Source organism: Aquarana catesbeiana, linkage group LG05 (genome assembly GCF_042186555.1).
Source record: "Aquarana catesbeiana isolate 2022-GZ linkage group LG05, ASM4218655v1, whole genome shotgun sequence".
NCBI lineage: Eukaryota > Metazoa > Chordata > Amphibia > Anura > Ranidae > Aquarana > Aquarana catesbeiana.
Window position 1 is genome coordinate 98102955 of NC_133328.1, and position 25981 is coordinate 98128935.

Consider the following 25981-nt stretch of genomic DNA (forward strand, 5'->3'; position numbering starts at 1 on the left):
CTTGAGTAAGGGCAGATGACTCAAGTAGCCTTTACTTCCAGGAATTCATTTGCCCTTAGCTCAGACTTGTAGGCAAGAGGGTGTGGTTAGCTGAGACTCTTGGAATGTATGACATCATATGCCTAGTTCTGGAAACCAGGAAGTGAAGGAATGTAAAAAAAAATGTAAAACAAGTAAATATGATATACCTTCCTATCTATTTACTGAGACCAGCAGCATAAGGATTAAAAATAGCCAATGTTGATTGAAAGAGTGAAATTCCACTTTAAAGACTAGACCTTTTTTTGCGAGTTCCAATTTAGGTGAACTATTCTGTTCATAACTGACTTGTTTTAAGGTTTAATAGTTATGGAACCTCTCCCTTTAAAGGAGTGCCAGTTTTAATCTGACCTCCAAACATTACATTTTTTAATGACTTTACCATGAATTTGGAGCCTGTTATAAAGCTGCCAATCTGTAGACTAACAGCAATTGTCTGAAAAACCACAAAACAGCAGAATGCTAGTTCTCTTGAAAACGATTGGCTAGGAGTGTCTGCTGCTATCCACTAACATAATTGTCCCCACCCATCATGGGTTCGCAATCGCTGGATTTCTTGACAAGCACAATGCAAACATTTATGCACCCTCATTCGTGTAATAACAGATGGTCTTTACTGTTTGAAATCATATTTAGAATGCTGTATGAATCCTGTAGAAAAATGTAATCGAATAAATGTAAATATATCTGCTTATCATTCCTACAATGCAGGTCTTCTCCTGTTATTATAAATTGATTTTCTGCTTTAATATTTTACACATTAGGAGCCAAAATCCATATTCATTTGTCCTTATGATGAAATGGCACATAAATAAAATCTGTATACGATTTGACCATTAGGGAAGAAACAAATGAGGTAATACATAATAAAAGGCTCATTTATTTTACTGCCTAATTAGGTTAGACCATGCGCTGAATTTGTAGAGCAGGTAATGCATACTTCTATCTCAATGACTTTGTCCAAATCATCAGGATGTGTAATGTGCTGTTATATAGTTACATGCCCAAAATTACCATGCCATTCTGTAACACTAACTTAAGGACCAATAATTTGTTTCCTGTTTGATCAGTTTATTTACGTCAAAGCAGGCTACAGGGTTTCCCTTTGAAAATGCCAGTTGCTTGGCTGTCATGTTGGTCTTGTGGAAGTGTATAAATTCGAAGTTCTGTGTGGTTGCATGCTCATTCTAGGCCTCTGACTCAAGGTACTGAAAAGTTCAATTGAGCAACAAACACTTTTCGGGTCAATCCATACCTCTGTGTTTACTACAACACGATGAAAAACATGAATGTTACTGTACATTGCACAGCAACACACCTCCTCTATTGCAGTGTGGTGCGCTGCAGCATCATTCATTCTAAAGGCGCCGTAATGCCATATACAATACTGTCAAACAATGAAAAAAACTTGTGAGCTCCTATGACACCTAATTGAATTTAACTTGCAGCTACTGACACCTCCCCACTAGGGATGAGCCAAACACCCCCCCCCCCCCCCCGGTTCAGTTTGCACCAGAACCTGCGAACGGACCGAAAGTTCGTGCAAACTTTAAACTTTAGAACCCCATTAAAGTCTATGGGACTCGAATGTTCAAAATCAAAAGTGCTAATTTTAAAGGCTAATATGCAAGTTATTGTCCTAAAAAGGGTTTGGGGACCCGGGTCCTGCCCCAGGGGACATGTATCAATGCAAAAAAAAGTTTAAAAACGTCCGTTTTGTCGGGAGCAGTGATTTTAATGATGCTTAAAGTGAAAAAAAAAAGCGAAATATTCCTTTAAATATCGTACCTGGGGGGTGCCTATAGTATGCCTGTAAAGTGGCGCGTGTTTCCTGTGCTTAGAACAGTCCCTGCACAAAATTACATTTTTAAAGGAATAAAAGTCATTTAAAACTTTAATGCAATGTCGGGTCCCGGCAATTTGGATGAAAATCAGTGAGACAAACGGCATGGGTACAGTCCAGTCCATTACCAGACCCTTTGGGTCTTGTATGGATATCCAAATTAAAAAAAGGAAAGACGTGGGGCCCCGAGGCCCTATATACTCTGAACAGCAGTATACAGGCGGTGCAAACAAGACAGGGACTGTAGGTTTGTTTTTAAGTAGAATCTGTTTGTAATTTTGAACTGGTACATTTTTAAAGTGTAGCTCCAGCCAAAAAATCTATTTTTAAACTTTTTGGAAAACATAGGGAAGGGTTATCACCCCTGTAACATTTGTTTTGCTGTCTGTGCATCTCTTCAGAAGATTTCACCTCGCTTTCTGTCCCAATGACAAATGTTTTTTGAAAATGTTGGGTTTTTAGTGAAACAAGGATTGATGATAAAGCATCAGTGAAGAGGAGACACGTTTTTCCCATATTAACACTTACAGGAGAGAATTTCCCTTCCTAGGGGTAGATTTCATCTCACTTCCTGTTGTCTCCTTCCGTTTGCAAGTAGGAGTCGTTTGTAAGTTGGATGTTTGAAAGTAGGGGCCTGCCCTATATACTCTGCAAAAATTGGGGCCTTAGGTGTTGGTGTTGCCACAACACTGTAAGACCTCACAGTTACTCTTGGTGGGCGCAAGAACGGGCCCTGCTGTCAAATATTAGATCAAGAATTGTAATTACATGCCATTGTTGAACAGTGGTAGAAAAACTGGGCCTTTGGTGGTGGTGGTGCTGGTGACACAACACTGTAAGTCCTCACAGTTACTCTTGGTGGGCGCTGGAACGGGCCCTGCTGTGAAATATTATATCAAAAATTATAATTACATGCACCTGTTGAACAGGGGCAGAAAAATTGGGCCTTTGGTGGTAGTGGTGGTGGTGGTGGTGTTGCCACAACACTGTAAGCCCTCACAGCTACTCTTGGTGGGTGCAGGAATAGGCCCTACTATGAAATATTAGATCAAGAATTGTAATTACATGTCCCTGTTGAACAGGGGCAGAAAAATTGTGCCTTAGGCACTGGTGCCACAACACTGCAACCCCTCACAGATGCTATAGTTGGAGTGCAGGAATGAGCCCTGCTGCAAAGTATTGCATCAAAAATTGTAATTATACGCCCCTGTTAAACAGGGGCAGAAAAATTGCCATGACACTGCAACCCATCACAGATGCTATAGTTGGAGTGCAGGAATGAGCCCTGCTGCAAAGTATTGCATCAAAAATTGTAATTATATGTCCCTATTGAACAGGGGCTGAAAAATTGCGCCTTGGGCACTGGTGCTGGTACCACAACACTGCAACTCCTCACAGATACTATAGTTGGAGCGCAGGAATGAACCCTGCAGCAAAGTATTGGATCAAAAATTGTAATTATACACCCCTGTTAAACAGGGGCTGAAAAATTGGGCCTTGGGCTATAGTTGGAGCGCAGGAATGAGCCCTGCTGCAAAGTATTGCATCAAAAATTGTAATTACATGGCCAAGGCCCAGAAAAATTGAGCCTTGGCCACTGGTGGCGGTGCCCAGAACCAAAAATGTTCTTACAAGCTATCAGTATGAAAATTGAGGAGGAAGAGGATTGGGACTCAGCATAACAGGATAGTCACTCAGCATCAGCATAAGCAGTCTTGAAGGGATCTCACATTAAAAAAAAAATCAATGGGTTACATCAGCATCAGGTGCTTGGTAGCTGGTGTTCCAAGACTGATTCATTTTTATGAAGGTCAGCCGATCGACCGATTCGGTGGACAGGTGCACCCTGTGATCAGTTACAAAGCCTCCAGCAGCACTGAATGTGCGTTCTGAAAGAACGCTGGATGCAGGACAGGCCAGTAGCTCAATTGCATACTGTGCAAGCTCTGGCCAGTGATCCATCCTCAAGACCCAGTAACCCAGAGGATTTTCGGTGGGAAAGGTGTCCAAGTCTGATCTTGCCCCTAGGTAATCCTGCACCATTTGAATCAAATGCTGGTGATGGTTGCCGAAACCAATCAGACCTTGGGGCTGAGGACTAAAAAATTGTCCGAACGCATCGGTCAGTCGGCCACCTTCTCCACTGCTCCTTCTGTGAATGACTGAAGCCTCAGCAACACGTTTTTCAAGAGGACCAGGAAATTGTAACCTCCCAGGCTCTTGAAACGCTTTGCACAAACCTTTCTGCAAGACCTCCCGAAGATGTTTCATCCTCTGCTCCCTCTGCAGCGGCATAATAAGGTCCGCAACCTTTCCCTTGTAACGTGGATCAAGCAGGGTTGCCAGCCAGTAATCATCCCTCCCCTTGATACCATGAATACGAGGATCCTTTCGCCGGCTTTGCAGGATCAGGGAGGCCATGCAGCATAGGTTTGCTGAGGCATTTGGTCCAGAGTCCTCTGGGTCACTAAGGATGACATGATCCGCAGCCACCTTCTCCCAGCCACGTACAAGTTCATGGGTTTCTTCAGACTGTAAATGATCCCTTGAAGACTGCTGCTGATGCTGAGTGCCAGGCTCCACCTCCATGCTGACACAATCCTCCTCCTCCTCGTCCTCTTCCTGTGTGATCGGCAGGCACACAGGAACACTGTCTGGATAAAGGGGGCCTTGAGAGGTAAGGAAGTCCTCCTCTATTCTGCCTCAAGTGTCCTGTCCATTATTCCACACAGCGTGTGCTCCAACAGGTGGACATAAGGACAGTGTCACTGATGCATGCACTGTCATTGCTCACCATCCTCGTGGCCTCCTCAAATGGTGGCAGGACAGTGCATGCATCCCTGATCATAGCCCACTGGCATGGTGAAAAAAAAAACAAGGTCCCCTGACCCTGTCCTGGTGCCATAGTCGCATAGGTACTCATTGATGGCCCTCTGCTGCGTGTGCAGCCACTGCAGCATGGCCAACGTTGAGTTCCGCCTGGTGGGCATGTCACAGATTAGGCGGTTCTTGGGCAGGTTAAATTCCTTTTGGAGGTCAGCCAGTCGAGCACTGGCATTATATGACCTGCGGAAATGCACACAGACTTTCCTGGCCTGCCTCAGGACATCCTGTAAGCCCGGGTACCTGCCCAAGAACCGCTGCACCACCAAGTTAAGGACATGAGCCAAACAGGGCACATGGGTCAGTTGTGCCTGTCGGAGGGTGGAGAGGAGGTTGGTGCCATTGTCGCAAACCACCATACCTGCCTTAAGCTGGCATGGCGTCGACCACCTCTGAATCTGCTTCTGCAGAGCTGACAGAATCTCTACCCCAGTGTGGCTCCTGTCCCCCAAGCACACCAGCTCAAGCACCGCATGGCATCTTTTTGCCTGCATGCTTGCGTAGCCCCTTGAACACCTACGGAACACGGCTGGTTCCGAGGACAAATCAGAACAGGAAGAGGCCATGGAGGAAGAAGAAGAGGAGGGGGTGGAGGAGAGAGGTGTGGCAGAATCACCACTAGAAGAATTTTGGAGGCATGGTGGTGGAACAACCTCCAACATTACTGCACCCTGTCCTGCATCCTTCCCAGCTGCCAGAAAAGTCACCCAGTGCACAGTGAAAGATAGGTAATGTCCCTGTCCATGCCTGCTGGACCATGAGTCAGCGGTAATATGCACCTTATCGCTGACCGCCCTGTCCAGCGAGGCCAAGACATTGCCTTCCACATGCCGGTAGAGAGCTGGAATCGCCTTCCGTGAGAAAAAGTGGCGTTTGGGAACCTGCCACTGAGGAACTGCACATTCCACAAACTCACGGAAGGGGGCAGAGTCTACCAACTGAAAAGGCAGCAGTTGAAATGCTAGCAATTTAGCCAAGCTAGCATTCAACCGCTGGGCATGTGGATGGCTGGGAGTGAACTTCTTTCGGCGGTGCAGCAGCTGGGGCAGGGAAATTTGCCTGGTGCCAATCTGACGTTGGTGTACCGATAGCAGATTGCCCGCAAATACTTGGCTGTGACACACCTAATTCTACACCTTCATTCCTCTCAGTGCAGGTTTCAGAGAGGACTGAAGGTATAGTGGGGTTGGAGATCCCAGCTGATGAGGAGCAAGGAGAGGTCCACTTTGTTCTTTGGTGTGGGTCTTTTAGGTACGCTTGCCAACGAACTGCATGGCAGGTCGATATATGTCTGGTCAAGCATGTGGTCCCAAGCGGGTGATGTTTTGGGCACACGAGATACGCTTGAGACATGTGTTGCAAATAGCAGCAGTGGGATCTGATGCACTCATCTCAAAAAAAGGCCCACACCAAAGAACTTTTGGAATAACATGCAGAGACAGCAGTGCCCTGCACATGTGGAGCTCTGCGGTGTGATGCAGTCGGTGTGCTGCCCTTAAGCTGGCCCCTGGAGGGCATCCTGCCTCATTGGAGATGTACCTCCTCCTCGCTCCTTTCAGGCACCCACATGAAGTCAGTGACCTCATCATCCCCTCCCTCTCCATCACTGGAGCAAAGCTGGCAGTATGCTGCAGCTGGGGGAACATGACTGCCAGATTGCTGTCCTTCTTGGGCACCCCCTCTCTCTGGGGTCATGTTACTGCTTTCCTCTAGCTGGGTACCATCATCGGAGCCTTCAAAATGCTGGGCATCCTCCTGGGGCATGTACCCAACACTGTGACCAAACAGTTCGGGGGACTCCTTAGGAGGACATGGTGGGGCTAGGGAAGGAGTGACTGATGCCAATGAACTGAGGGAAGAGGCCGCATTGGCACCTGCTTTGCCAGACAAAGTACTCTGAGCCTGGGTGAGAGAGGATTAGGAGGATGAGGACGGCTTGGTCATCCACTCTACCAAGTCTTCTGCATGTTGCGGCTCAACACGGCCATCTGCCGAAAAAAAGGACAAGCGTGTCCCGCGGCCATGTGCTGATGAGAATGCACCGTCTCCATGACCAGCACTGTTGCCTCTAGACACAGAGCCTGCTTGCCCTCTTTTATTGGCTTATGACTGTCTGCCTCTCCTTGTTGGCCTTCCAGACATACTAATGGCCTGCAGTGAGATGTAGCTGCACAAAGCTGGGATGTATATATATACTGATACTGCAGCTAGCAGAATCAACTGCCTGCCTGTAGTATTATTAGTATGAGAACACCAGCAATTGTCTTCAGGTAGCTTTAGGTGCACACTATGCAGAGGACACAGTACACTAACTGTAAATACTGCAGCTGCCTGCCTGTGGTATTAATAGGATCAGAACAACAGCAATTGTCTTCAGGTAGCTTTAGGTGCACACTGTGCAGAGGACGCAGTACACTAACTGTAAATACTGCAGCTGCCTGCCTGTGGTACTAATAGGATCAGAAGAACACCACCAATTTTCTTCAGGTAGCTTTAGGTACACACTGTGCAGAGGACACAGTAAACTAACTGTAAATACTGTAGCTGCCTGCCTGTGGTATTAATAGGATCAGAACAACAGCAATTGTCTTCAGGTAGCTTTAGGTGCACACTGTACAGAGGACACAGTACACTAACTGTAAATACTGCATCTGCCTGCCTGTGGTAGTAGCCTCCCTAACGGTATTCCCGAGTGTGGCTCGGGGTTAAATTTCAGCACCATTAGCGGTAACCCCGAGCCACACTCGGGAATACATCTCAGGATCCTTGTGCAGGTTATTTACCTTGTCCCCAGGATCCTGTGATGTCCCCCCACGGTGTGCCTACGGTACTAATAGGATCAGAAGAACACCATCAATTTTCTTCAGGTAGCTTTAGGTGCACACTGTGCAGAGGACACACTACACTAACTGTTAATACTGCAGCTGCCTGTGGTACTAATAGGATCAGAAGAACACCACCAATTTTCTTCAGGTAGCTTTAGGTGCACACTGTGCAGAGGACACACTACACTAACTGTAAATACTGCAGCTGCCTGTGGTACTAATAGGATTAGAAGAACACCACCAATTTTCTTCAAGTACCTTTAGGTGCACACTGTGCAGAGGACGCACTACACTAACTGTAAATACTGCAGCTGCCTGCGGTACTAATAGGATCAGAAGAACACCAACAATTTTCTTCAGGTAACTTTATATATGTATATATACAACACCTAGGATGCATATATATACACAATACACTGTAAGTGCAGCTAACTGACTCATCTCCCTACTCTATCTAACTTAAATCAAATGACACTGTCTCCCTGTCTATCTCTCCGCCGCCGCCACTGCCGCAACACACTAAACAAGGCCATCGTGCAGGTGGCCTTATATAGTGTGGGGCGTGTACTAAACCCCCTGAGCCATAATTAGGCTTTGGCCAATTACGGCTCTCTGTGCAGACGGCGCTGTGATTGGCCAAGCATGCGGGTCGTAGTGCATGCTTGGCCAATCATCAACCAGCAATGCACTGTGATGCCGCAGTGAATTATGGGCCATAACGCACCATTCGAATTTGGCGCGAACACCCCAAAATATTCGAAATTCGACAAATGGTTGAACATGCGATGTTCGGGTCGAACATGGGTTCAACTCGAATTCGAAGCTCATCCCTACTCCCCACACACCCTCATACAAGCATGATACAAGCAAAATTGATAATAAAATGGTGTAACGCTTATTTTTCTTATAACCATAAAAATATTATGTAAAATATATCAAATGTGAATATATCAAAACTTCATAAAGTGATGCAATAAAAAATATGTTAACAAACCAAACAATAAAGTCTCTTAAACTCAAGCCCTGTGTGATTTCTTTGTCCAAATGTTCTTATTCCATAAAGACTAAAGCCTCGTACACACGGATTTTCATCTGGGAATTCTGTGATGACAGACTGTTTGCCTAAAATCCGACCGTTAGTACATCACTACGTTCGTGTTTGTTGGCCGACAACTGTGTGCAGTTTGTATGCAAGACAAGTTCACGGCACACGCCCTTCAGACAAAAGTCTGGCGCTTTGTCTCTGGAAAATCCGATCGTGTGTACGAGGCTTAAAGCCTCGTACACACGATCGGATTTTCATCCGGGAATTGTGTGATGACAAACTGTTTGCCTAAAATCCGACCATTAGTACGCTCCATCAGACAATTGTTGGACAACTTTCCACCGACAAATGTTGGTTAGCAGGCTAGTAAATTTTTTTACGGTCTGTTGTCAGATTTTCCTATTGTGTGTACACAAGTCCATCACACAAAAGTCCAAAGTACAAACACGCATGCTCGGAAGCAAGGACGAGCCAGAAGCCGTCGGTCTTGTAAACTAGCATTCGTAATGGAGAATTAACATTTGTGATGCGGCAAATTATGAAATCTAGAAATGCAGCGCACAATTCTCTTCTTCTTTAATGTGATAATAATAAAGCTGCTATATATGGTATTAACCTGTGCATTGCAAGCCAACCTTGCTGATCAACCATTGTGTGTTTAGCTTTCATGTGCTACTTGCTGTGTCTACTACGTCTGATTTCAATTAACGATCTTGGCCTGTTCTCGACTATCCCTGTCTGCTTGTGACCCTGACCTTTGGCGCATTCTATGTTTATCCTTGTTTGCTAGTCACCCCGACCTTTGACTTATCCCTTTACTATCCTTGTTGTTCCAGCCTGTTGCTTCCTTCCTTTTTCTCCTGTAAGTTCACTGTGAGCGTGAGCTGTGAGACCCTGAGGCCGCGACCTGGAGCCAGACTGCAGCACAGTCCATCCTCACCACTAGAGGCTCTAGTGAACACCTGCTGGCTCTTAGACTCCACGCCCTGTGGAATCTATGCTTTAGCTCCCAGTGGGATCTGTGTTGGTGCTCCAGTGGACCTGCTTCCTGAACCTCCCAGAGTTCAATCTGCAGTAGTCAGTCCTAGAGTCCACTACCTTAGCAGTACACTCCTGACTCCTAGGGAGTCACCTGGACACAGAGACAGGGCAGCTCCCCGTACAGGTCAATGAACTAGGGCAAAAAATCTGGTGAGGTAAATTTATCCATCATGATATGATGCCTGCAAGACAGAACACAAGACAAAATATCATGTCTGGTTTAACTCATAAGCTGCTGCCAATCTAGGCCAAAAATATAAGCACTATAGGCCACTAACCACCTATGCCCAAATGTCCAATTGTCCCTTAGTTTTCTGGCTCCTTTCGCGTGTTGGCAATAGCGATCATTTGTCCTCCACTCCAAGATCTTTCCTACGGCCATTCAATCGACCATACGTTATGGCTTTATATACACTGCGTGTCACGTACCTGGTGGGAGTCTGACATGACAAGGTCGGCCTCCCTTGTATCTCCGACCCAAGCCCCACTGAAGGTGGAACAGATGGTGGCTAGGGATAGGAGGAACACGAGTGCCTGGAGGTGTTGCTTGCAGAACTTGCGGTTGAGGATGTAGACAAGATGACTCAGGCTGGACAGCAGGCAGATAGCTGAGATGAAGCTCAGTAGGTCAGCTGATGTTAAAGATGTTGAAAAGGCAGAGTCAGGGAAAGCCGGGATCAGCAACGGGTTTGTTTCAGCTTTCGCGTAAAGACGGTGTTTGCGGAGCTGACTCAACACCTTTTTCACATGGGTTTGATGTGTTTCAATGGTTTCAGAAAATATAAGAATGTCATCTAGGTAAACAATGACAAATAGATCCAGAATGTCCCGGAAAACATCATTCACTAGATGCTGAAAAGCGGCTGGGGCATTGCAGAGTCCGAATGGCATGACTAAATATTCAAAATGGCCAAAGCGTGTGCGGAAGGCCATTTTCCATTCATCTCCCTCTCTGATTTGAACCAAATTATATGCTCCTCTTAAGTTGAGCTTGAAAAACATCCGTGCCCCCCTCAATCTTTGGAAGAGCTCCGGAATCCGGGGAAGGGGATACCAGTTCTTCACTGCAACTTTATTAAGGTCCCGATAGTCAACACAGGGTCCCAAGGAGTGGTCTTTTTTCTCCATGAAGAAAATACCGGCACCTGCAGGAGACGTGGAGGGCCGAATGAACTGTTTTTCCAGACTTTCATCAATGTAAGTACATAGAGCTTCTAGTACAGGTTCAGAGAGAGGATAAATTTGCCCAAACAGAATCTCGGCCCCCGGTAAAAGTTCAATAGGACAATCATACGTCATATGCGGTGGAAGAGTGTCTGTACCCTTCTTATGAAACACATCCAGGTATTCATGGTAAGCGGCAGGGATTCATTTTAAAGTCTCTGGGTCAGGCTGTAGACTCAGGAGAGGGGTGGTGTTGGCCGTATTTCCAAGAAAGCAGTGTCTCAAGCAGTAGTCGGAAGAGAAGGAGATGTCTCCTGTAAGCCAGTTTATGTGTGGATTGTGGGCTTTCAACCACGGAATGCCAAGAATGACAGGAAACATAGATGACATTATGGCGTCCGGCCAGAGGAGTTTGACAGAAGATAGGTGCGGTATATTGAGTAACTGGCCCTGATTTAATGCCAGAGCCGTCAGCCAGGTGGACATGAAATCCTTGCTTTTTGGCACACATGGGTAGCTGATGTAGAGAAACAAATGTGGAATCCACAAAACAGCTACAGGACCCAGAGTCTATAATAGCTGGTACTGAAACTGTCCTTCCAGAGTACTGAAGCTCCACTAAGAGGGAGACATGTGACTGACCTTTTCCAGGAAGATATATCATATGAGGCGGATGAGAAGAAGATCTGTTGGGTCTTATCGGGCAAGTCCATATAAAGTGGCCAGCTTCCCCGCAATAGAGGCATAGATTGGTTTGCTGCCGTCAGAGGCACTCAACAGGAGAGAGAGGAGGCCTTCAAAAACTCTTATGGTGAATCTTAAGCAGTTCCTGAGTGCAACAGATGGAGGTGCAGTAACGTTAGACTTAGAAGCCACAGCAGGGGCTCTTTGAAGTTTTTTCAGATTGTCTTTCCAGTAAACGTCGGTCAATCTGGATGGTTGAGTTGATCAGGTCCTCCAGGGATGTTGGCACACCCACTCTGGCGAGCTCGTCCTTTAAGATATCAGAAAGTCCCAAGCGAAACTGGTGACGGAGTGCGGAGTGATTCCATTGGGTATCAGCAATCAGAACATGAAAATCAGTTACATAGTCCTCAATAGGCCTTGGGCCTTGTAGTAATTTGCGAAGCTTGGACTCAGCAGTCTGATGATAGAAGGTATCAGCGTATAACTGGGCCATGGCTGCAAAAAATGAATCAGTGGCTGTCAGAACAGGGTCATGTTGTTCCCAAAGATGGTGGGCCCAGGAAAGCGGTTAGTTAGATAACAGGGTAATGATGAACCCCACCTTGATGTCCTCAGAAGCAAAGGTCCGGGGTAGCAGAGAAAAATACAGTTCGCAGGAATTCCGGAAGGTGCAGAATTTTCCACGGTCTCCAGACTGTAATAGACACTCTGGGTTCCGGAGGGGGAGTGGCCTCAGGGAGTAGCCTGAGCTCAGTTTGAACAGAGGAATGTGTGACTGAAGGAGAATCATAGGCCAGAGCAACATTCGTCTTGTCCGAGAGTCGCTCTTCCATGCGACTTAGATTCTCCTGTAATCCCTGCACTGTATATGTTAGTGCAGAGATAGAACTGAAAATGTCCTCTGGTGGGGAGGCCTCCCTTTCAGACCATCTATCCATCTGTGGCTGACTGGTACTGTCACGTACCTGGTAGGAGTCTGACATGACGAGGTCGGTCTTCCTTGTATCTCTGACACAAGCCCCACTGAAGGTGGAACAGATGATGGCTAGGGATAGGAGGAACACGAGTGCCTGGAAGTGTTGCTTGCAGAACAAGGCATTAGGCAGGAGCAGAGTCAGTTGGAAGCCGGAATCAGGAACCAGTAGTCACAGAGTAACAGAGTCTAAAGGCAGCGTCAGGGAAAGCCGGGATCAGCAATGGGTATCAAGCAGATTCAAACAGGGTACAGAGGATCAGGACACAGCTAAAGACCAGTCAGCACTTGTTTTGAGTTAGAGTACCCTTTAAATAGGTCGTCTTGTGTGAACTGGAATGAGAGGCATGCTCCCGCGTGCGGACGCAGTCCGCTGCATGTGCAAATGCTCCCTAGCTCCTCTGGAAGCCCGCTGTTGTCTGTGTGTGCACACCTGCGCACGAGTGCGGGCCAGGCGCAAACTAACAGTTCTCTTACACTGTGCATGCATTAAACTCTGCTCTCAGTGCGTCATGACGCTGGGGCGTGACCTTCTCTCTTCTGCATGCGACACACATGGCGGAACATTCGGGAGGGACAACAAGGCAGATTTGGCAGGTTTCCAGGCAGCCCCTGGAAACGATGGTGTAGCTCATAGGAGGCACAAAGCAACCCCCATGAGCAAGGATGAGATGGTGAAGATGGTGCGCATCCTCGAGAAGCACTACTAGAACTGCAAGCTGCGCAATTATGAAAGCCCCAACAGCTGAAAGGATGGCATTTTGGAGAAGGTCATCACCATTTTGCAGGGATGCACCAAAAAATGAGGCAACAGTCAAGCCAACAGATGGGGCAAAGGGAGGCTACCCTCGCTCGGACCCCAACAGGGGTGGCAACAAGGCCATCTTCCCACCAAAAACATAAGTGACAACCTCAAACACACTCATTTAGCCATGCCATGTTGGCACTTGTCCAGCGTTTGCCCTCTGTAAAATTACATCACCTTCCCTTTTCTATGCATTTTCACTGCAAAAAAAACAGTGCAGCATGGTGGAGTCTACTAGTCAGGAGCAAACATTGTCATCAGACCAAGTGCAAGGTTGGTCAACTAATGTAGCAAAATGGATGCTAGAAACAGATGGGACTAGGGGTGGATTAATGAATGGTGTGTTGTTTCTTTTTAGAGGAAAGTGAGTGTGGTCATATCAGCCAGGATGTGGGTTTGGAGGCATGGGATCTGACTCCTGGACCCAGCACAGACCTGTCCGCTGTGGACGTCAAATCCCCTGACGCAAGTCGTACTTTGGGCCAAAGCGACCCCGAAGAGGAAGCAAGTATTCAGGAGCCTCTTGTTTTCGCAAGTAAGTATTCTTGGAATCTGGCTTCAAATGTGTCTACATGTCGAGTGTTTAGCTGAACAAACCAAACACCCACTATACACATTAGCAAAGTATGTAGTGCCTTAACATTAGCATGGAGAAGGAAGAGGTGGAAGGAGCTGTCATTTTTTTGTAGGTACCCGAGTCTTGGAGACCCAGGCACCAGGGCCAAGATTACTGAGTGTAGGTGTCAGAAAGGCAAGCAGGTTGCAAGCAACAATAGACTGGGTAGGTAAGTATTTCTTGAATTTGATTAGTAACTTGACTATAACTCACTATATAGGGCCTCAGCCCCTTGACCATGGTTACCTTAATCCTTTTTTGTCTTCTTAATAGGTCATGATCTTTCAAGATGCACAATTGGCCGAATGAGTGCAGATATGGTGCATTGTTTGAAGGAGCTGAAGCAAATATAGGAGGCTGCCACTGCTTTACAGTGAAGAATCAGAGATTTTGTAGACATGCTTGCCAAATTCTAATTTCCTCTTGCCTGTTCGCATCTTGAGGAGGAGAGTTGGTTAACACTGCCCTAACTAATGTGAATTGTAATTTTTCGGTGTTTTGAAGAATATAAAACCCAAAATTTGAAGGTGCTCCCAAATTGTGCCTTAACATTCTTATTTCCCTCATGATCCCATGCCTAAAATGTATTTATTTCCATACATCTAGTTTGACAAAAGCCACAAAACACACAGTGTGTCAACATGTGCTATCTACCATCACTGGGTATCAATGGATGCGTTTTGGGGGTACAACCCCTTCCTCATAACTAAAGAAGCTCAGAGGAAGGTGTTGCACCCATTGATACCCCGTGATGGGAGCTAGCACAAGTTGACACACTGTGTGTTTTGTAGGTTTTGAAAAAAAGTTTCAAAACCTACACACAATTGCAGCATGGGATCATAAGGGTAATTTAATTGTTATTCCTCTATGTGTGCGTGGCTTCAAATTTTGGCTTTTAAAGGGGTGAGATCACCCAATATGAGGAAGGCAACATCCACACAGTATTGGGATACTAATATCTCATTTGGCCTTCACTTTACCAAAATGGAACTTTGTAAGTTCCTGAGTTTGTGATGTGTATCTAATGTTTTTGAACATGCCTGTTTAGCCCCAAAAAAGGGGAAATAATGCAAAACATAAAAGTTATACACCAACATGTTGTTATGTTTTAAAACCTTAAAACACACATGTGAATGTGCTTTGAGTAAATTGGTTTTTATTAAACAATGCGTGGCTTATTATTTCAAAGCTCAATACCAGTGTATTTGTTAAGTAGTTGTAGTTACAGTGAGAATGTGCTCTTAAAATGTGGCCAACTCCTGCAATTTTTAGTCCTCAAAAAAATTATAAGAGTTGAAAAGGCATAATGTTTTTGAACTTCATGCATTAGATCAATTAAGAACAAAACATTGTTTGTGTGTAGCAGACCCACAACACACCATAATAATTAGCTGAAGAAGATATTGTCACCTCATATATGAAATAAGGTATATTTGCATTATTGGAGCAAGTGGCCAAAATACATTTGTGAACATATTAGACAGATAAGAAACACAGACAACAGTATTTCAAATTAAATAGTAGTTTATGAAATATATTATTCATGATCAGCTACAATTTGCTGACAATCTCTTGCATTTTGGGAGGGAAATCCAGCATGGGCATTTTCGAGAGATGTCATCACACCCACAGACGGCCAAGCTGCAGCCTCTTCAGCTGGGCCTGCCACTACAGGGTCTGCATCAGTTGGCACTGTGGCAAGGTAGCTGCTAGCATTCCTCTGTAAAAAATGATGGAGCATACAGCAGCACAATACAACATGGTTGATTTTGTATAGCGCCAGCTTAATTGGGGTTAAAAACAGCCTGAAACAACTGGACAGGATGCCAAAGGCGTTTTCAACCACCCTTCTGGCACGAGAGAGCCTGTAGTTAAATATTCTCTGCTCTGGGGTGAGGTTCCTCATAGGAAATGGCTTTATAAGATGTTCCCCCAGAGCAAAGGCCTCATCTGCAACAAATACAAAATTGAGGCCCTCAACATTCCCCTCAGTAGGTGGCAAGTTTTAGGTGCCATTCTGGAGCCGCTTGTAGAACTCTGTCTGCATAATGACTCCTCGGGTTGCGGCCAGTTGCGGCCATTCTTCCCAACATCCAGATACAGGAACTCATATGCTGTAAAAGCCCTTATAATTAAAATAATATGAGCTTGAGTTGGGCGGTGGGATAATACAGACATGTTTTCCATCAATAGCACCACCACAGTTGGGAAAATCTCAGTGGTGTTGTAACTGGGCTGCAACGTCCTGCCATTGCTGTGATTTCAGGGAAACTATGGATTAAAAAAGAAAATAAAAATTACTACTTCTGCACATAACATTGCAAGCAGATTTAACACAAACATGGTTAGCCAACATAGGGAGAAACCTTAAATAAGTATTTAAAGACAAAAAGGTAAGGTCAACTTATCGGATTCATCTCCCCCTCTGGTGGCACATTATCAAAATTTTCAGGTGGGGGGAGGAAATGGGTAGATGTTTTGGACAGGTAACCCTCTCCACCTCCATGAGATCTGTTTGCATAAATAATCTGGGATACTTTAGCCAGCCCCTCCTTACTTACACTATTGGCAGCCCAGTGGACAGGTAAGAAGTGTCATAATCTAAATATATTGATACACACTGTCCAAATTGCAGCACATTTGGACATTCTGAAAATACATATCCATATAATAGGAGACAAAAACTGTCTACGTTTGTCGGTAATCAGGCAGGCCCTTGCACTACATGGTTGGGTGAATTTTTACAGAAATATGACCACAAAAGAGGGATTATGTCTATGGGTTTGCCAAAGTCAGCAGTTAGAGTATTTGTATCTGTTGACTCAGCATTTTTGGGGGGAGGGAGGGTTACAAATGAGTTTGGGCCCCAAAATATGGCCTCTTGTACCCTGCCTGAATTGGAGGACAATAACATTTGGACACATTTTAGGGGGTGTTTAGGGTAAGCACAAAATGTAGCTCACAAAATACATTGTTAAATTACTAGGCTAGATGTGTATGGGCCCAGTTTAGCATGCCGGGGAGGTTAGTGAAGGAAAGTATGCATGTAGGCCAAAAAAGGAGCAGAGAAAGCTTACAGCATGCATGAGGACAAAGAGGACATTCACAGCATATTACAATAATGTTAATTATGGAATCAAGAAATTAATATAATACATTAGCAAACATTAAATACTTAGAATGTGATGTTAAAGGCAAAAACTTACCCGAATATAGTCCTTCTGCAGGACCTGAAAAATGGCTGAGCGGGTGTCTGGAATAATGGGTCCCAGAGCCTGGGGGTAAACCTGAGGTCCTGGAGACTTCTCCTCGTCGCCATGTACCACAAGGTGGCTATGAGCCTTTGCTCAGGAGTGATGGCAATCTGCTTGCATGTGTCCTGCTTCTTTTTTTTATAATCAAAATTTTTTATTTATTTTCTGTTATACTTTTCACAATTCACAATTATACATCCTTAATTTCATACTTTACAATAACTACACAAGGTTAACATATTAGACATTGACGAGAGACAAACTGGTAATGCCGTTCTCTTACAACTGACCTTATCCCCTCCCCAAAAAAAAAAAAAAAAAAGCCCCACCCAACCCAATTCCCTTCCCTTAAAAGCGCTGTCTGTCTCAACCCCCTCCCCAACCCGACATGTGTTCGGCAACCAAATATTTCCTGTGACTGATGAAATTCCCAATGATTGTGCGTATCAATCTGTATATCCAATTCCTCAGTGACACTCCCAACGCCTACAAACCAACACATTAAACAAACCCAAACCACACGTAAAACACAAAAAAAAAAAAAAAAAGAATAAATAAAAAAAATTAAATTATCAAAGTGGCCCAATTAAACCTAAAATGAAAACCTTCTCCTACCTCCATGTGTTACCAAACCCCCTATAATGTAAGAGGCCACTAACGGCCATATTAGATATAACATCTATAATAAATAAATAAATAAATAAATAAATAAATAAATAAATAAAAAAAAAAACACCGCCCCATACACACCCTGTGATTATTATTAATTATTCCATAATTGTGTAGATTGGTCATTCATGGCCTAATTCCTCACTTCTAAAAAAAAAAAAAAAAAAAAGGCAAAATATTAAATTATTAAAGTAGTCCAATTAAACCTAAAATGAGATCCTTCTCCTACCTCCCTGTGTTACCAAACCCCCTATAATGTAAGAGGCCACTGACGGCCATATTAAGATATAACATCTATCAAAAAAAAATAGTAAAAAGAATTAAGTTAATAAGAAAAACAAATATGTGACTAATGTAGTTCCCAATGATTGTGTGTTTCAGTCTTCATATCCCCTTCCTTAGTGACATTCCCTACACCAAGCGCCTACAAACCAACACATTAAACAAACCCTAACAACATGTGACAGAAGAGAAGATAAGAAAAAAAAAAAAAAAAAAGGTGTTATATCCTACTTATACATAAACAGACTTCACAACCCACTATTCCCCGCTTTCGAGTATCAAACTCTCTACGAATCGGCTTACCGCCTCCCTCTCCCCTTTCACCAGGTCAGATATCTCGTTATAGGGGTAAAAGGGACGGGGAGAAGGAAGGAGACAGCAGTCAAAAAAAAAAAAAAATAAGAAAAAAAAAATATTTTCTTTTCCTCCCCGGCTAAACCCATATTTGACTATTCCAGGGTCTTTATATGGCCGTAGCTCCCTTCACCTTCTCGTTTCATGTTTCCTTCTTAATCTATCCCCTGTACACAGTGTATCCAGCCTGCCCATATGTCCTCAAATTCCCCTTTTTTATCTTTTACTACATGAATCCATCTTTCCGCTTCCATTGTCCGGTTGACCTCCCTTTTCCAATCTTCTAATGTTGGGCAGGCGGTCTGCTTCCAGAATCTCGAAATTAATATTTTGGCTGCATTTAATAAATGTGATGTAATGCTCCTCCTATAGGCCTTAATTGGGCCAGTTGTTCCATGAAATAGGAAGTCCAGAGGTGCACACTCTATAGGTCTAGGGGCTAACCTCTCGATCCATGGTGCAACTGCTTCCCAAAATTCTTTAATCCTGGGGCATTCCCACCACAAGTGAAGAAATGTACCCCTTTGCTCACACGCTCTCCAGCACCGGGCATCTGCTGTTGGATATATCCTATTTAATCTTGCTGGTGTCCTATACCACCTTGTCAGAAATTTATAGGCCATTTCCTGAGCATACGAGCTTATGGACGTTAAATAAGTTGATTCGATCATTTTTTTAATTTGTTCATCTGACAATACTTTATTTAGTTCTCTTTCTCATTCCCTGATAAAGTATGGGATTATTTTCTTTTGGGTACTAAGTATCAGGCTATACATCTGGGACAACATATGTCTACTTTCCCCCAGGTGTACGCACTGGCTCTCAAACCTGGTTATTGAATTTAATGGTCTTAGAAGGGGTTTCATGTTTTAAAAAAAAACGTATCATTTGGTTATATCTCCATCCTGATATGGATATATTCCCTAGTGCTGTGACCAGCTCTGAATAAGTTGCTAAGGTCCCCCATGGGGCAAACTTGCCACAGGTGACATCTCCGTCCCTCCCCCATGCCCCCAGGAATCCTCCTCCCTCCCCCAGTGGGAACCATGGGAAGCCCTCCAGTGGAGCTAAGGGGGACACCCGGGGGGCGTACTCTCCTGTTCTATTCAGGTTATCCCATGTTGTCAGAGCATTCCAAGTCAGGGGGGACGTCCATTTCTAAAGTCCTCTTTCCGTGCTGGGAATCCAGGGAGCTCCTGCCAGGTTCCTCCCTGCTATAGCTTTCTCTAGTGGGACCCACATTTTACTAGGGGAATCATGACACCAATTCAGGATATGGACCAGCGACATTGCCTTATAGTATATTAATATATCAGGCAGACCCAATCCTCCTTCTGCCTTACTTCTACGCAGGATGTCATATGTCAACCTTGGTCTTTTATTATTCCAGACAAATGCTATAAAAGCCTTCCGTATCTGTTTGAAAAAGATTCCTGGTAATTTAATCGGAACTGTATATAACATATAAATAATTCTAGGTAGTATACACATCTTAATGGCACTCACTCTTCCAAACCATGTTAAATATTGTCCTGTCCATTTCTTTAAGTCCTCCTTTAACCCAGCTATTAGGGGAGTATAGTTAAGATCGTATAACATTTTTTGATCTGAGGTGACATGAACCCCTAAGTAAAACAGTGAATCTTTCTTCCACACAAAGGGGTATTCCCTCTTCAACACCTTTGCCATCTCTTTAGGGACATGACTGGGAAGAAGTATTGATTTTTCATAACTGATTTTGAAATTAGATAGGATACCGTATCTACTTACTTCCTGCATGAGAGACACTAAGGAAGTCTGAGGTGCTGAGAGGTAGAACAGCAGATCATCAGCATAGGCTGATACCTTATGCTCCACGTCCCCCACACCTATTCCCAATATCTCCCCATTGCCTCTAATCTTACAAAGAAATGGTTCTAATATTATAGCGAATATTAACGGGGAGAGTGGGCACCCTTACCTTGTTCCGTTTCGTATGTTGAGATAGTCTGAGATTGTAACGTTCACTTTAACTCTTGCTCTTGGATCTGCGTACAGGGCCATTATCCATCCCATCATATGGTCACCTAGACCCACTCCCTTCAGAACTTCCTTCATAAAGCCCCAGTTCACCCTATCGAAGGCTTTTTCTGCGTCCATCGATAGTACGATCTTTGGGGCTTTCTCTGGGCCATGTTGTATCCAGTGGAGCAGGTGAAGTGCCCGGATGGTATTATCCCTTGCCTCACGTCCTTTTACAAAACCTGTCTGATCCGGATGCACTAAATCCCCTATATGTTCTTGCAGTCTCATAGCTAAGATTTTAGCAAGCAGTTTAGTGTCTGAGTTGAGCAGAGAAATAGGCCTATAGTTGGCGCAATACTGAGGGTCTTTCCCATCCTTGGGGATTATAGTTATGTACGCCACCAGGGCTTCTGGGGGCAGTGGATTAACTGCCTTAATTGAGTTAAAATAGTTACATAGCGGTTTTATCAACTCCGAAGAGAATTTTTTGTAGTAAACATTTGTCAGGCTGTCCAGGCCAGGACTTTTCCCCGCTGGCAGGGCCGCTATTGCTCCGCTCAACTCATTTACCGTAATTGGATGGTCCATTTCTGCTTTAATCATCTCAGATAGGGTCGGCATAGATGATTCCCTAATATATTCTCGTATTTCCTCCCTTCTTTGGTCTTCTTTATTTCCTAATTGGGCTGTCTCCGGTATCTGAATATTATATAGGGTCTCGTAGAATTTATTAAATTCTTTCGCTATGGCCTGTGTTTCTACTACTTTCCTGTTGTGGATTAGTATGTTATGGACATGTCTAGAATCTTGTTGCTTTTTAAGTTGTTTGGCCAATAGTCTCCCACATTTGTTACCTTGCTCATAGAACCTATGGGCAAAAGTGTCCTGCTTCTTAATATAGGGGGTCAACAATGCCAAGAGTTGGTGAAAGCAGGGGTCCGTCATCCGGAGATCATCCAGATTATTCTCCTGAAGCTCCCACAGCAAAGGAATATGACATAATTGGTCACGATTAAGCAACCAATTTTTGGTCCAAGAAATCCTCCTCCTCCTGTTCCTGGACTGGACTTGGGTCAAAGCAATAACCACAAGCCCAACAATAACACGTTCTCTCCTCCGATTCAGCAACATGGCTGGTTGACGAATGGCCGTTCAGAAACGGACTGTGAAAAGCATGAACTGAAAAGTGCAAATCAACACTCACCAAACTTCTACTAACACGAAATTAGCAGAACCTATGTCTCAGGTGGACGGAGACAGCCTTAGACATGTGCAGCTACAGGATTATTGGAGGAGACATCCTCCTCCTTCCACCCTCACAGAATTTCCAAACCCCCAAGGACGAACGCAGGCTGCAGCTCCCCCCACACAGCTTTGGAGACAGGTACACCTGACAGATCCACACCACCTATAAAAGGAAAACATATTTCTGCTATACCCCATAGAACGCTTGGATGTGGACTGGTATGGAGCTAAGGAAAATTAACTATTCATCACAGGTTATATCTCCCAACTAGCCACTCCTCCTTATGTATACATGTTGGTCTACCGGTTTACACAGACTGTGCTCCTGTTCTCAAGGCTCTGATGAAGAGGTTATCCTCGAAATGCATCAGCCTAATTTAAATACTTGCCTTCACATGGGCATATCTCACCTTTAACCTTTTAGTGCATATTTTGTAACCTACTCTTACGAAACATAGTATTTATATGTATTACCTACGTGTTTGTAATCCATTGTACATGAATAAACTGTGTGTTTTTGATGTAAGCATTTGATCACGCGCCCTCCATCCACCTTCTCCCACACAGTCTTCTCCAGACCACCCCTGGTCAGTTGAGGCAGCGGGACATGCATTACCATCTTCTCCAGTTTTTTTCACTCTAAACAGTACTACTAATTTACACCAAAAATGCCTTCATGAGCGCAGGAGTAATTCGTTTTAGGGCCAGGACACCCTTAGGTAGATGCAAACATAATTAGCAGACTCCGAGACTTCTATAGGTAGACAGCTATACATGTGAAGGTCTCCAGCCGGACACCACTTCTGTATAGGTAGGACCGCCGTCTCCTATGGCAACAATCTTGTAGCTGTTACTAACAGTAAAGGCATTCAACTATCTGCAATATGAACTCTTTACCCCACACTCACTCACTGTGGGTCTTCACTCAACAAGCTCCCAGTCTCTCTCACTAGACTTCAGATCCACTAGCCACTGGATCCCCTGAGCTTTTCTTTCACTGTAGCACTCAGTATCTTCCTCAAGCATAAAACACAAGTGGAAAAGCGCCTCTGGGTGCAGTAGTTTGAACAACCGGCTTTAATCTCATAAAAAATACACTCACCTTTTAGATGAAAGTGATAAACATGGTATACATGTGTCGAGATGACGCTTCCAAGGGCTGTGCCATGTACATCTATGCTGCTAGGGGCTCTTCCGACAGGTGGATTCACCGGCTCCGGAAGGCAGCCTCAGAACGAGGCTTGAAGCGTGTGATGCAGCTGGCTCTGAAGGGTGTCGTCATCAAATGTGAACGCATTTCGCGTGCATGCGCACTTGGATGTAGTTACAAGTCGCGCTCCTTTCTCAACCGACATCATTGAACATCATTGTTCAAACTACTGCACCCAGAGGCGCCTCTTCACTTGTGTTTTCTCCTCAGCCCTTGGAATATGGTTTCTATCCTATTGATGGCAGCCCTGCTTGCACTTATTGGACGGCTTCTCCACTTCCCCTAGTGTCATCATACAGACTGTTGTCAGTATATAACAGATGGACTTATCAGCTCTATCATAGAACTATTAGAGAACATTTATTTTTATAGACTTGCATTGAGAGATATACGATTACTGAGTTGTTGCGCCTATACTTGTTATTATTTCCTCAAGCGTCATCCCCACTTCACTGCTGGGTCCCTGGCTTGGCGCTCACAGATACTCTTCAAGCTTCACCCCTGCTGACACATTAGGTCCTTGGCTTGGCACTCCATAAGCATCACCTCTGCTGTCTTGCTGGGTCCCTGACTTAGCACTTGCTGAAGTTTTCCCACTTTTTCACCATCCCCGGATGGCGAGAAGTCTGCTCTGGTACTGGCCTCAGCTTACTCACAATGGTCTCCGGTAGCAAGGTGGATGGTCCCTTATTGACGACAGCTTTCCATCGACCTCCGTCCATGACTGGTTACCCGGCCAATGGAACCGCTACTTCTGGTTGGACTACAAGCCCGCAGTCCCAACCCTATGCTGCTTCCTGCTTTGGATAAGCCCTCAGACAGCCTAGCAGCCAGATGCCCCTGGGGTAGGCCTTTCTGAACCTAGCAGGCCGGGGCAATACAACACACGTCTGCCCAGACAGCCATCCAGGTGGCACAGACCCCCGATCATCTGACTTCACCCGAAATAAATAGGTTCTCCCAGCAGGCCTGGGGACCCAAGAAAATCCCTACCCATTGGCTGAGACACCCCATTCATTCCTAATCTGTCCTTGCAATGCCCTTGTCTTATCTAATGTCACCAGATACCTGGCCATCTAGCGACAGAAGAGAGAAGGTTAGCAATTCCAGAATTAGGGCGAAATCCTTCTGACAATTGGCCAAGGCAACTATTATTTGGCAAATAAATTTAATAGCAACCCTACCTAAATATCAGGGTGCTATACTAATCATCGTGCTTATACTGATTGTCTTCATAGATGTGCTGTCACCACCTTACATACTATGTACGGTCAAATGTGTCCCTTGTAGGACAAATAATGGGCACCCAGACTCTTCAGACGATTCTCACATGCATTCAGCTCTCAGTTGGAATAATCCTCATCCTTATTTGTTTTATGGCACTTTAACTTTAAGGCAATCTTCTCCTATCCTCCTACACTCAGCCACATGGAAGGAGAAACTCAGAATAGTGTATTGTTGTTTAAAACTTATAATTTTTCATACACATCCAAATGAATACTACTCACATTTTTCAAAATACTGAGGCAGAATATTGCCTCAATATATTATGAGTCCTTCAGCCCTTTAACCACAATGGGCTCCATTCAATAAAACAGATTGCATGCGGCATTTAGGTGTCCAGTCACATTTTCCCTAAATATCGCATGAGATCCTGAAACTGTTAATTCACTATACCGTTTGGTAAATACCGCTTAAAAAGGCATTAAAGTCAATTCACAGAATGAAATAACTACAGTATATACTCAAGTATAAGTCGTTCCGAGTATAAGCCGAGGCCCTAATTTTACCACAAAAAAATGGGAAAAACTTATTGACCCGAGTATAAGATGAGGGTGAGAAATGCAAAGCTACTGTAAGTGGAAAAGAGGGTCAACAATGCCCATTTGCAGCATCACTGTGCCCATTTGCATGCCTCACTGTGCCCATTTGCAGCCATAGGTCCCCTGAACTTCAAACTCGGTAGTTAAAGGTTCCTAGATGCCCCCTAGCTGCAGCCAAAATTTTGGGTCTCTGAACCCAAAGGGTCCCGAAATTACATTGCTGCAGATGGACACAGTTGACCGAATATGGGGCCCCGTATCTCGGGGCCACTTAGGGCTAAGAACCCCAAATTTGGTGTGCAAACCCAGTGGAACTAGCACCATAACATTTCCAAAGCTTGGGTTTCTAGCACTAAGTGGCCCCGAGATACAGGGCCCCAAAATCAGTTCAGAAAATGTCAAGCACTTTTCTGCAGCAGAGAATGACATTTTCCGAACCGGTTTTGGGGCCCCGTATCTCAGGGCCACTTGGAGCTAGGAACCCCAGCCCCAAATTTGGGGTTCCTAGCACCAAGTGGCCCTGAGATACGGGGCCCCAAAGTCGGTTCAGAAAATGAAATTTTTTTGCTGCAGAAAAAGTGCTTGACTCCAGTATAAGTCAAGGGGGGCACTTTCAGCACAAAAAAATGTGCTGAAAAACTCGACTTATACTCGAGTATATACGGTAATTAAATGTATGCAGTAATTAAGTAATAGTCCCGACATGCAGTATTTACGGAAAGTACAAATATAATAGGCAACTTTGAGTAGTGTTTGCTTTTTTGGATCAGTTCTTTCAACAGTAATGCATAGAAACCTAAATATGGAAATCTGGAAATCATTGGGGTTAATTTACTTAAAGTACAATTAAGGGAAAGACTTTTTTTCATTGTATGCTTTCACATTGTATGATGTTTATATGTACAGTTTTTGTTTTTGTTTTCTTTTTCATGTGATACTAATTGTGCATCTTTGTTATATGCAGATTTTACATGTTTTTTATTAAAGATTATATTTTATTCATTATTTGAGTGGGTGGTCTGTCAAAGTCCCATCTGAGGGGGATACCTTCTTTGTTCCCATTCACAAAGTGGTATTTTCCTCTTTAGAATTTGCAGTAAAATAGCTCATAGCGTTTTTTACATTTTTTTTGCAATTCACAAAAAACGAACGATGAAGTGGGGTAAGTCTTCTGGTTGTCAAGTGCTTAATACAAAAGGAAAAAGGTGACTATAAAACC